The 10098-nt window shown below is 32.1% G+C and overlaps 1 pseudogene; it reads right to left on the reverse strand.

Moving 5' to 3' along the window:
• Positions 1–1548: 1548 nt before the first annotated feature.
• On the reverse strand, positions 1549–7686 carry LOC127126922 (ABC transporter C family member 10-like; annotated as a pseudogene).
• Positions 7687–10098: the final 2412 nt, after the last annotated feature.

Here is a 10098-nt window from a genome sequence, read left to right on the forward strand (position 1 = left end):
TTCTACATTCCGGATATGGAAGGAGAAACTAAGTCAAACAGGGCACCCATTATTTTAGGAAGGCCATTCATGAAAACAACAAAAACAAAAATTGATGTTGATGATGGCACAATGTCCATTGAGTTTGGTGATATCATTGCTAAATTTAACATTTTTGATGCTATGAAACATTCCATGGAGGAACATTCTGTTTTTCACATTGAATTTCTTTCTCAGTTTGTTGATTATACTTATTCTGACTTGTTTTCAAATCTGATTTCCCACCGTTGTCTGACTTTGATGATACTTACTATTGTGATTCATGTACTGGCATTAACCTTTGTTATATTTGTGTTGAGATTGAGGTTGTCTTACAGGTTGACATATTTCCTACAGATGAAGTTGTTTATGCAACTGAAGCTTTCAACATCCTGGCTGCCTCAATCAAACCGTCCATTGAACAACCACCTTCTCTAGAACCTAACCACTTCCTGAGGATTTATATTATTCATCAAAGCTTTAATTTGAGCAGGAAGAGAAATTATTGCAGGGACATAAGAAGGGAATTAGATAGACCTTGGTTGGCACTCGTAATATTATCGCATCCATGTGTATACATAGGATTTCACTTGAAGATGGAACCAAAGTAGCGAGGCATCCCTTTAACCCTTTGATTCTTGATGTTGTGAAAAATGAGATCACTTTCACGTGCCCATTCAACACTTTTACTTATTGAATATCCTTCTTTGATCCTGGAATAAAAGACGAAGGCACTACTAAAAATTTTAAGAACAATGGACACTATCCAAAGCTACTCCTTGAGAGCCCCACTTTGGAAGAAGAGACTGTAGAAGAGCTCTCTTTGGAAAAGGTTGCTTATGTAATCATCTATCCACCTTGACTCCTCATGTATGTTCTTTCTTATCTTTCCTCTCTCTTATTTTATACTTATGTTCTTTCATTGAGGATAATGTATGTCTTAAGTGTGGGGGAGGAAACCATTTACTTTGTCTTCCTTGTTTTTATTTGTTTAATTGTTTGTTTTCAATTTTAAAAAAATTGCATGCTTTTTCATTGGTTTTTGGATTGCAAGGGTTGTGTGAGTAATTTATCTATTATATTGATTAAAGACTCGTGGTGTGATATGATTGATTTGCTATACATTCTTAGTATGTTAAGTAGGACTAAACTCTGAATTGTACATCATTTGTGGTAGATCATTTACCTTGTGAGATTTTGAGCCTAATAATGGATAACATTCAAAAATCCATCTTTTTCTTTCTTGTGTGTTTTCACTCATGTATGTTAGTCTCTAAAACTTGAATTGACTCTTATTAAAACTTTTTGTTTACTTGTACACAATGATATGATAAAGGAAACTTATTTTTGTTTTATTTATTTTTTAGCCAGTTATCCATAAAGTCAACCCTGAATATATCATCCCTTGTTAGAAAGTCCATTGAGGCTATTATCTCATCCTTTGTTTAAAATTGATTACAAGCCAAAAAGTGAAAAACAATGTATCACCCTATTCAAAGGGTTGAAAGAGTCTTGTTTATAGATTGAATTAGCTAGTTTTATAGATTGTTAAAATTTATTGAATAATTGTTTCTGAAAACACAGAGAATTCACTGTTAGCATCAATGCAATTCTGCAGATTGAATATGAGACCAGTATTCCTCGACAAGCTTCCGGAACAGCGAGTCTTCACTCTTCATTAAGCTCGATGGTTCATTATACTCCACCAATTTTCCTGAAAAATACAAGTAAGTGTTTTCTTAACTTTTATTTTTCATAATTTCAATTGTGAAAAGTGTTTGTCATCCGTGTCAGTGCCAATGTCGGTGGATAGATGTGGTGTTTCCAGTGCCCGTACTTCATAGTTTGTTAAATGAGATAGTGGGACAGTAAAACTGAAAAGGAAACTTACCGTCACTGATTGAAAGAACCATAGTGCAATCCATCACGGTCGGTATTCTGTGTGCTACTGTGATCACTGTACAATCTGAAAATTCCGTTCTAATGGTTTTCTGTAGAATCGTATCGGTTGAATTATCAATTGATGCAGTTGCTTCATCGAGTATCAATATCCTACTTTTCCTTAAAAGCGCACGTCCCATACAGAATAGTTGTCTTTGTCCCATGCTCCAGTTTGATCCATTCTCAACAACTAGATAACCATTTTTACCGGTCGTTACTAACTATGTAAGAAATGCTTCTAGGTTAAGTATAAGAATCAAACTTGAAGTATACCTGAGGAGTTTAAACCCTCTTCTTTTCGTTGGACAACTTCTTTTAGTTGACACTTTCCAAGAACCTACATATTGATCGAGAATCAGTCCAATTTTAGGATGCAAAGCGAAGATTTAAAAAAAAACTAAGCATGTTTTACCTCCCATATCTCTTCATCAGTGTGTTGAGATAAAGGGTCCAAGTTATATCTTACTGTCCCGTTAAAAAGAGTAGGATCCTGAGGTATAACCCCAAAGCGTGACCTTAAATCATGAAGGCCAATAGATGATATGTCTATTCCATCAACTATTATTTTTCCTCCTGCGGGTTCCACAAGACGAAATAAAGCGCTAATAAGAGTCGATTTCCCACTTCCCGTTCTTCCAACAATACCAACCTTGTGCCCTGCTTTAAATGTGCATGTGATCCCATGAAGTACAAGTGGTCCATCGGACCTGTATCGTACCTGACATGGTAAAAACAAACAAATTATGCGGTTCATTTAGGCTGCATTTTTGCTGACTTCACATTTTAAACTTAAGTAACAATTACCTTTAAGTTATTTATTTCTACTTTGCCTGCAACTGGCCAGCTCAAAGGAGGACGGTTTCCTTCTATTATTTCTTCCGCCTCACTTTGTATATGCATATACTGATTTAGTCTCTCTACTGATATTATGTGATTTGCAAGAGTGCATTGATTTTGAATTGAAAATACTAATGAAGCACTTAGTGAAAGACCATAAGATAGAGCCATGCCAATAATTCCTGGAGTGAAGGATGTTAAAATTTAGAAACTTGCATCAAGATAGATGATGTTATGTTTTAGGATAAAAACAAATAAGTTGAAGGTAATTAAAATACTTAAACAATGTCTTTTTATAGATTATAACGAGACCGAATTCTAACCTGGGGTGAATGTTCCAGGTGGGAGCATAACCATGCAAAGTGCTGCAGCAGTGAGAACAACTGCACTGATTGTTTCTAACCGTTGAATCAACCACTCATTTGAGGCAAAACTATGGAAAAAAGCACTAGCGTTAATATCAATTAAATCGAGGTTCTTCTTAAAAGAACGACCCTCCTCCTTAAAAGCCCTTATTGTCACAGCTCCAGCAATAGTTTCAGCTACATGATTAGCTAAAAAGGATTTTGTTGTGCCATTCATTCTCATTACCTCTTTTGCTGAGGCAAAGTAGTATCTCTGCTTAAAACACATACAAAATTAGTTACTTTATATCCCTTCCAAATAAGAAATGGTTAAGATAATATAATAACATTATTAAGAAGTTACCAAAAAAAAGATGAAAACTGGTTAAAAGTTACCTGCAAGTAAATTGCAACAGAAACCATTGGAATAGCCACAACCAAGACTTGCCAAGTGACAACTGCCAAAACTGTAAGACTAGAATAAAAAAATAGAGTTCCTGCCACCGCAAAAGTGAGGCTGAATGGGATGTCAATATCCATAATGCTCAGATCAGATGAGACCTAAACAACGAAAACAGTTAAAATACTATTTCTTTCCTTGCGTTTCATGGGAAGAAAACTAACTGTTTATTAAACTTACCCTGCAGAGTATCCTTCCTGATGGTGTAGAGTCATAAAAGGACATGGGCGCGCGAAAGAGGGAGTTCATCAGTCGCAAAAATAAATATTTTGATGATTGAAGACCCAAAGCAACCAAAAGTAGACTTCTAATCAACAAGAAAAATGTTGAAGAAACACCAATTAGGAAATAAACTAAAATCAATTGCAACGTGCTGACATGCGGATTGTCCACATTAGCAGCCATCCACGTGTTTTGCAATATTTGGAAAACAACAAAAATAAGGTGACAAAGTGAAGCCACAAAGAAGAATATATAGCCTTTCATCTGATCCAGATATTGTAAGTAAGGTTTCAATCCCGTGTCTCCTCTCTCTCTCTCTTCTTGTTTAATGAATTGATTTTCATTTGGTGCTTTGAATTGCTTCTGCATGGAAGTTTGCGTAATCTCTGTAGAAGTTGAATGTCTCTGTGGAAAAGTAGCATTCAGAAGCTGGTTAGAACCAGCAGTGTCTTTGTGAGCATTGACAAGGTCATGGAATTCTTGACTTGAGGTCAGTAGTTGGTGATATGGACCAGCTTGTAGGATTGCTCCATCTGACATCAACTATAAATAAAAAATAGCAATTGATCAACCATAATTTAGTTGTAAATCAGTCACATTATTATAAGTGTTGCAAAAGAGGTTAAAATATCACAACTTTATAGAACCAAACAAATCCTTAAGAGGAATGAGATTTACCAAAATAGAATCAAACGCTGGGAGGAAGTCGACTTGATGAGTCACGAGTAAGACAGTTTTCCCTTTGAGTCCTTCCATGATGTATTCCTGTCAAGTTTCAAAGACATCTTTAGTAAATAATGACAGTAGAGGTATACAAGTAGTATGTGAAGAAAACATGTTACGTTAAACAATTTTTTTGCAGTATGAGCATCAACAGCGCTAAATGGATCATCCAAGAGATATAAATCAGCATTCTGATAAAGAGCACGAGCAAGTTGAATTCGTTGTTTTTGACCTCCACTTAAATTAACTCCTCTCTCGCCTATTTCAATGAGGTCGCCACAGGGAAACAACTCAAGGTCCTTTACCAGTGAAGATCTTTGAAGAGTTTCTTGATACCTTTGATCATCCAACTCAGATCCAAACAAAATATTTTCACGTATTGTCCCTGTTTGTATCCATGATGTTTGGGAAACATATGCAATCTTCCCTTGAACATCAATCTGCAATTCAGAAAAGTGAATTAGACACCCATTGATATTACAACTGAATTTATATGATTGGACATTATGGTGTGTTCATTTAGTTGTGTTTTTATTGTAGTAAGATGAAAAAATAGGAATATCATGCAAACTATTACCAATTAAAGTATCACATGATTAATATTTACTAGTGTATTGTATAAGAAGAAAGAGAGTAAAAGCTTACAGTTCCCTTTGTATTAGGAACTTCTCCAAGAATTGTTGCTAAGAGGGTTGATTTGCCAGAGCCAACTTCTCCACAAATAGCCACCTTTTGCCCGTGTTTAACGTCCAAATTTATGTTTCTTAGTGTTGGCTTTGATACATCACATTCCCATGAAAATTCGGCAGATTTGATTAAAACTGAGCCTTTGAGGTTATCACTAAAGCATGTGTCCTTGATATTTTCACTCTGCAGTTCTGGTGCCTCGAGGAAATTAACAATCCTAGCGAATGCGACTTTTGCCTGAATGGTTACTGCAATAACATCTGGAATACTTGTAATTGGATCTTGAACAAGGCGCAAAGTTGCCACGAAAGTGAAAACGTTACTTGCATGCAAAGGAACTTTCAAGAAGTAACATGCCAGAAAAGAAGCAGAAGATACCAAAATCGGCGAGGTCCAAAAAAGAAAAACAAGGTGCGTTCTTCTTAATTGCACTGCAGATAACAATTTGAGTTCCATATTTCTTAAGTAATCTATGGCATTTCTAAAATGGGTTTCCCATGCATATAGTTTCAGCACTTTCATATTCATTAAAGCCTCGTAACTAGCTTTTAGTCTCTCATCTTGTGCCACCATTAGTTTGCTTTGAAACTTGTGTTGTAACTTTGCTAGTGGAGTGTTGCAAAGAACAGTGAGAACTATCACCGCCAATGAGGCTATTGTTGCTAGTCCAATTGCTCGGAAAAGAATTACTAATGCAATAGATAGTTGGAGGACTGTTGTCCAAGTCTTGTGAAACCAAAATGGAAATTCTCCAATTCTATAAGCATCCACGTTCATATAATTCATTATCTCACCACTTGAGTGAATCTGTCTAGCAGAACTGGATAGCCGTAATATTTTTTTATTAATGGCTGCAGTAAGCACTGATCTAATTTTCATCCCAATAAGTCTAGTACGAAAATACCATTGTCTTTGTGATAGGGATTCTATGATCTTTATAAAAAAGAGTGATATTGCCAATACATAACCTTCATATTTGAAACTTTTATTACCTTCGACAACCAATATAAATTCATTCAGAAGTAGAGGACTGGAAGATAGAGTGAGTACCTTGAGCAAAGCAAAGAGTCCTGTTATCAAAATCTCTCTTCTGTGGCACATAGTTATTGTCCATAAAACTGAAGAATGTGATGATGGTCGTGTTTACTTCGTTTGTTTAACTGTTCTACAAATGACAAATAACAACTTTCTGCTTTGTCAGTCTCTCTTAATTCTGGGATATCCTCGTCAAGAAGTGTCTTCTCTTGACCCCTTTTCATAAACGGATTCAACCACCAAAACAAAAGTTTACTAAAGAATCCAGCTTTTGAAAATGGGGTTACATTGCTAATAGAATCAACTTCTTTGAACTCGCCGTTTAAAGGAGCGTAAAGGTTTTCACCAACTTCTTTGTCAACATCTTCGCATTTACATGTTTTGTATGTGCATAAGAGCAACAAAGATGCTCCTAGAAATGATAGAACATCTAAAGCTACCTTGAGAGACAAGTCACTGCTACCAATTGCAGAAGACATGGATAAAACGCATAGGATACCAGAAACAAAGAATGTAAGAACAGAAAACATCCACAACCATGCTCTTGAGAGTTGTTTTACCCGAAGGCTTACGGTTAAACTTACTGACAACCATGTGAGTCCATGAAAGAGTTCTAGCAACCACCCATTAAGAGGAAAGACTTCATTGTTTTTCCTTAACTTCTCCTCTAAAATCCAAATTCCTAAGGCTAAATGCATCAACCCAAGAGAGCCATTGGTTATGGCTGAAACTAGCTGCATATTTGAATATCTTACTCGACTCCAAAAGGGTCTTGAGGAAGACTCCGGGATCATGATGAATGGCAACACAATCAACAAGACCACTTCAAAGCAAAATACCAACACATGGTTGATGCAAGAGGAAGGATCTTTTAAAAGTTGTACATCATAACTAAAAGGGTTTCCCCCATTTCCAGACCATCACTGTCCCCATTTGTCCATCTTCTTTTTAGATTCTCTTTGCTTCTCAATCTCTGTAAGAAAAAAAAAACATAATCAACTTTAAAAAAAAAGCTTCTCCTAAAACTTGTTACGTGATAATGAGGGACAATTCTTCTTCTTAAGTCTAAGTTATGAGTTTATTATGAATGTCTCGTTTAAATATTCTTCACAATAATTAATATCACATTAAAAATTAATATTAGAAGTAATGTACATAGTATCTACTTGATGATATAGTTGAAAACAATAGTTAATATTATATTGAAAATTAAAACCGACACTCATAATAATATGGAAGTAGTATTTAACAGTATAGCAAACACAACTAGGTTGATTTTAAGAAGAAAAAGATTCAAAAACATAGAAGAAAAAAAGAGAAGAAGAAAAGGCCTTATACCTTAGAGTGTAAAGTAGATAATTGTTGCAAACATGAGTTGATTTGGAAGAGAAAAGTTGACGGATGGATATAAAAGAAGACTTAAGATAGTTGAATTTAATAGGGGACAGGAAAATTTAGTGTGACTGAATAAAAAAAGAAAAAAAAAGAAAAATTATTGAGTTTACTTTTATTATAATAAAAAAAATAGAGTTAAACTATAAGAAGAAGGCAATCAGCATGTGAAATAGAAGAGGAATCAAATTAAACTCGACTTTACTTAAAAGGATTGTCTCAAATTAGCAGGATTCTCTCAAATTAGCAAGATTCTTTCAAAGTTTTTGTCAAATCAATGGTAAAACAAGTCTGAATTTTAAAATCCGGATAAAGCTACACCACATACACTCAAAATCAAAGTTAAGGAATTTAAAATTCAATGACTTTTTTTTTAAAAAATTTGTGGGAGTTTTGAACCTCCTCAAAAGAGGGTGACAGGTAAAAAAAAATTGTTATGTTGTTAGGGGACCTTGTTGTTTAAAGTAGAAAGAGAATGTTTTTCATAAAATTACTTGTTTAATGGTTTTTGTTACTATAATCATCATCATTAGTCCAAAAGACATAAATTTTGAGAGCTTCTTAATGCACCTTATGTGTTTTTTCTCCACCACGCGAATTTTAAAAAATACTTTTTATTTTCGGAGATATATCTCCAAAAGCATCCCAATACACATTTAAGTGAGACATTCAGAGTGATATCTGTTACGGTTGTTGGAAAAATTACAGAGTCACCACTATCCTTTATTTGTTCTAAAGGAATAGAAAAATAATAATAAAACCTATGAACTAAGGGTAAGATACTAGGTTTGGGAGTCCGTTAAATAAGGGGAAGATGTTAGGCACCCCTTACCTCTACTCTACTCAATGAGATCCTCCTTTAATTCTAGCATTAGTGTGTTTCTAAGGAATGTTTACTTTAATATTTATTAATTGTTTAATTATTTATTTATTTTAAAAAATATTTTATTATTAACAAAAATAAAATTTATTAAGAGGAAAAGTTCTCACGCATCGGGGACGGAGAAGTAATTGATTTTAGAAAAATGCTTCAATGCACTGGGACAAAGGACTTAAAATTTGAGGTATGTTAGATTGATTTATCCCATTTGATATTATATATTTATTTAATAAAAATATTAAAAGTTTAATTATATAAACCCAAGTATTTTATCCGTTATCCCTAATTTATTTTTATTTCTAAACTCCTAAAAAATTTCTTAGAGATTTATCTCATGATTATCCCCATTATATATATATATATATATATATATATATATATATATATATATATATATATATATATATATATATATATATATATAATTTAAGTATGAAAATAAAAATTATATATTTATATGACATATCTCTTATCGTGATTTTATCCTTTGATTTGTCCCTCGTTTTTCTCCCTTAAAATCCTAGAATTTTATCCCATATTTATCCCTAATTTTTTATCCCATAATTATTCTAAAAAATCTCAATCAATTAATCATAATTTTTTATTATATTAATCCCTAATCAATTAAATATTTTTTTCTTAATTATTTGAATAATAGAAAATAAATAAATCAAACTATAAAAATAAATAAATATTGAAATATTGAAAACCCATTAATTACACTAATCTAATGTTAATTATTAATTTAGGTGTGTGAAATTGATTTTAATTGTTTGTTAATTTGTAAAAATATAATAATTAGTTTGATTTAGAAAATAAACTCATAATAGATGTATAATTATTTTATGTTAAATAAAAATAAGTTAATTATAAAGGTTAATATTATATTAATTATTATCCCTAATTAGATAATCAAAATCATAAACTTATCCCAAGAAGTTATCTCACTATCCTAAAATTATTTCAAAGTTATCCCATAAATTAATTATAATTAGATAACTAATTACAAAATGATTATTGTAAATAAAATTATGCTAATTGAACAAACCTAATTATTCTAATTATACTAATTAAATTATTAATCCCTAATTACCATAATTAAATAAATAATCTCCTAATTATCCTAATATCCTCGAAGTAACCTAACATTATCCTAGTTAGTAATAAAATACAAGACATTTAATTATTTACTTGATTTTAGTGATTTTTATTTATTATCGGGTATTATATCTTAATAAGTTATTCTCATAATAATAAAATGACTTATTGTTTTATATTTTTTCAATATATTTATCTTATGATAAAATAATTAACTTAAACTAATTAAATTATGATGTTTTTATATTTTTCAAATTTAAATAAAAGATAAGCATTTTTTTAATTAAATAGTTTTATTATTTTTATCTTTACAATTGAATTGATAAAAAGGAATTTCGACCTGAATTTTTGTATTAACATTTGTTTTATAAAATTTATTTAAATGATACCCATGAAATATTTATTCTGATAGAAAAAAAAATATTTTTATTATACTATTCTAAATGTGGGACAATTAAGTA

This window comes from Lathyrus oleraceus, chromosome 1 (assembly GCF_024323335.1).
Source record: "Lathyrus oleraceus cultivar Zhongwan6 chromosome 1, CAAS_Psat_ZW6_1.0, whole genome shotgun sequence".
Lineage (NCBI taxonomy): Eukaryota > Viridiplantae > Streptophyta > Magnoliopsida > Fabales > Fabaceae > Lathyrus > Lathyrus oleraceus.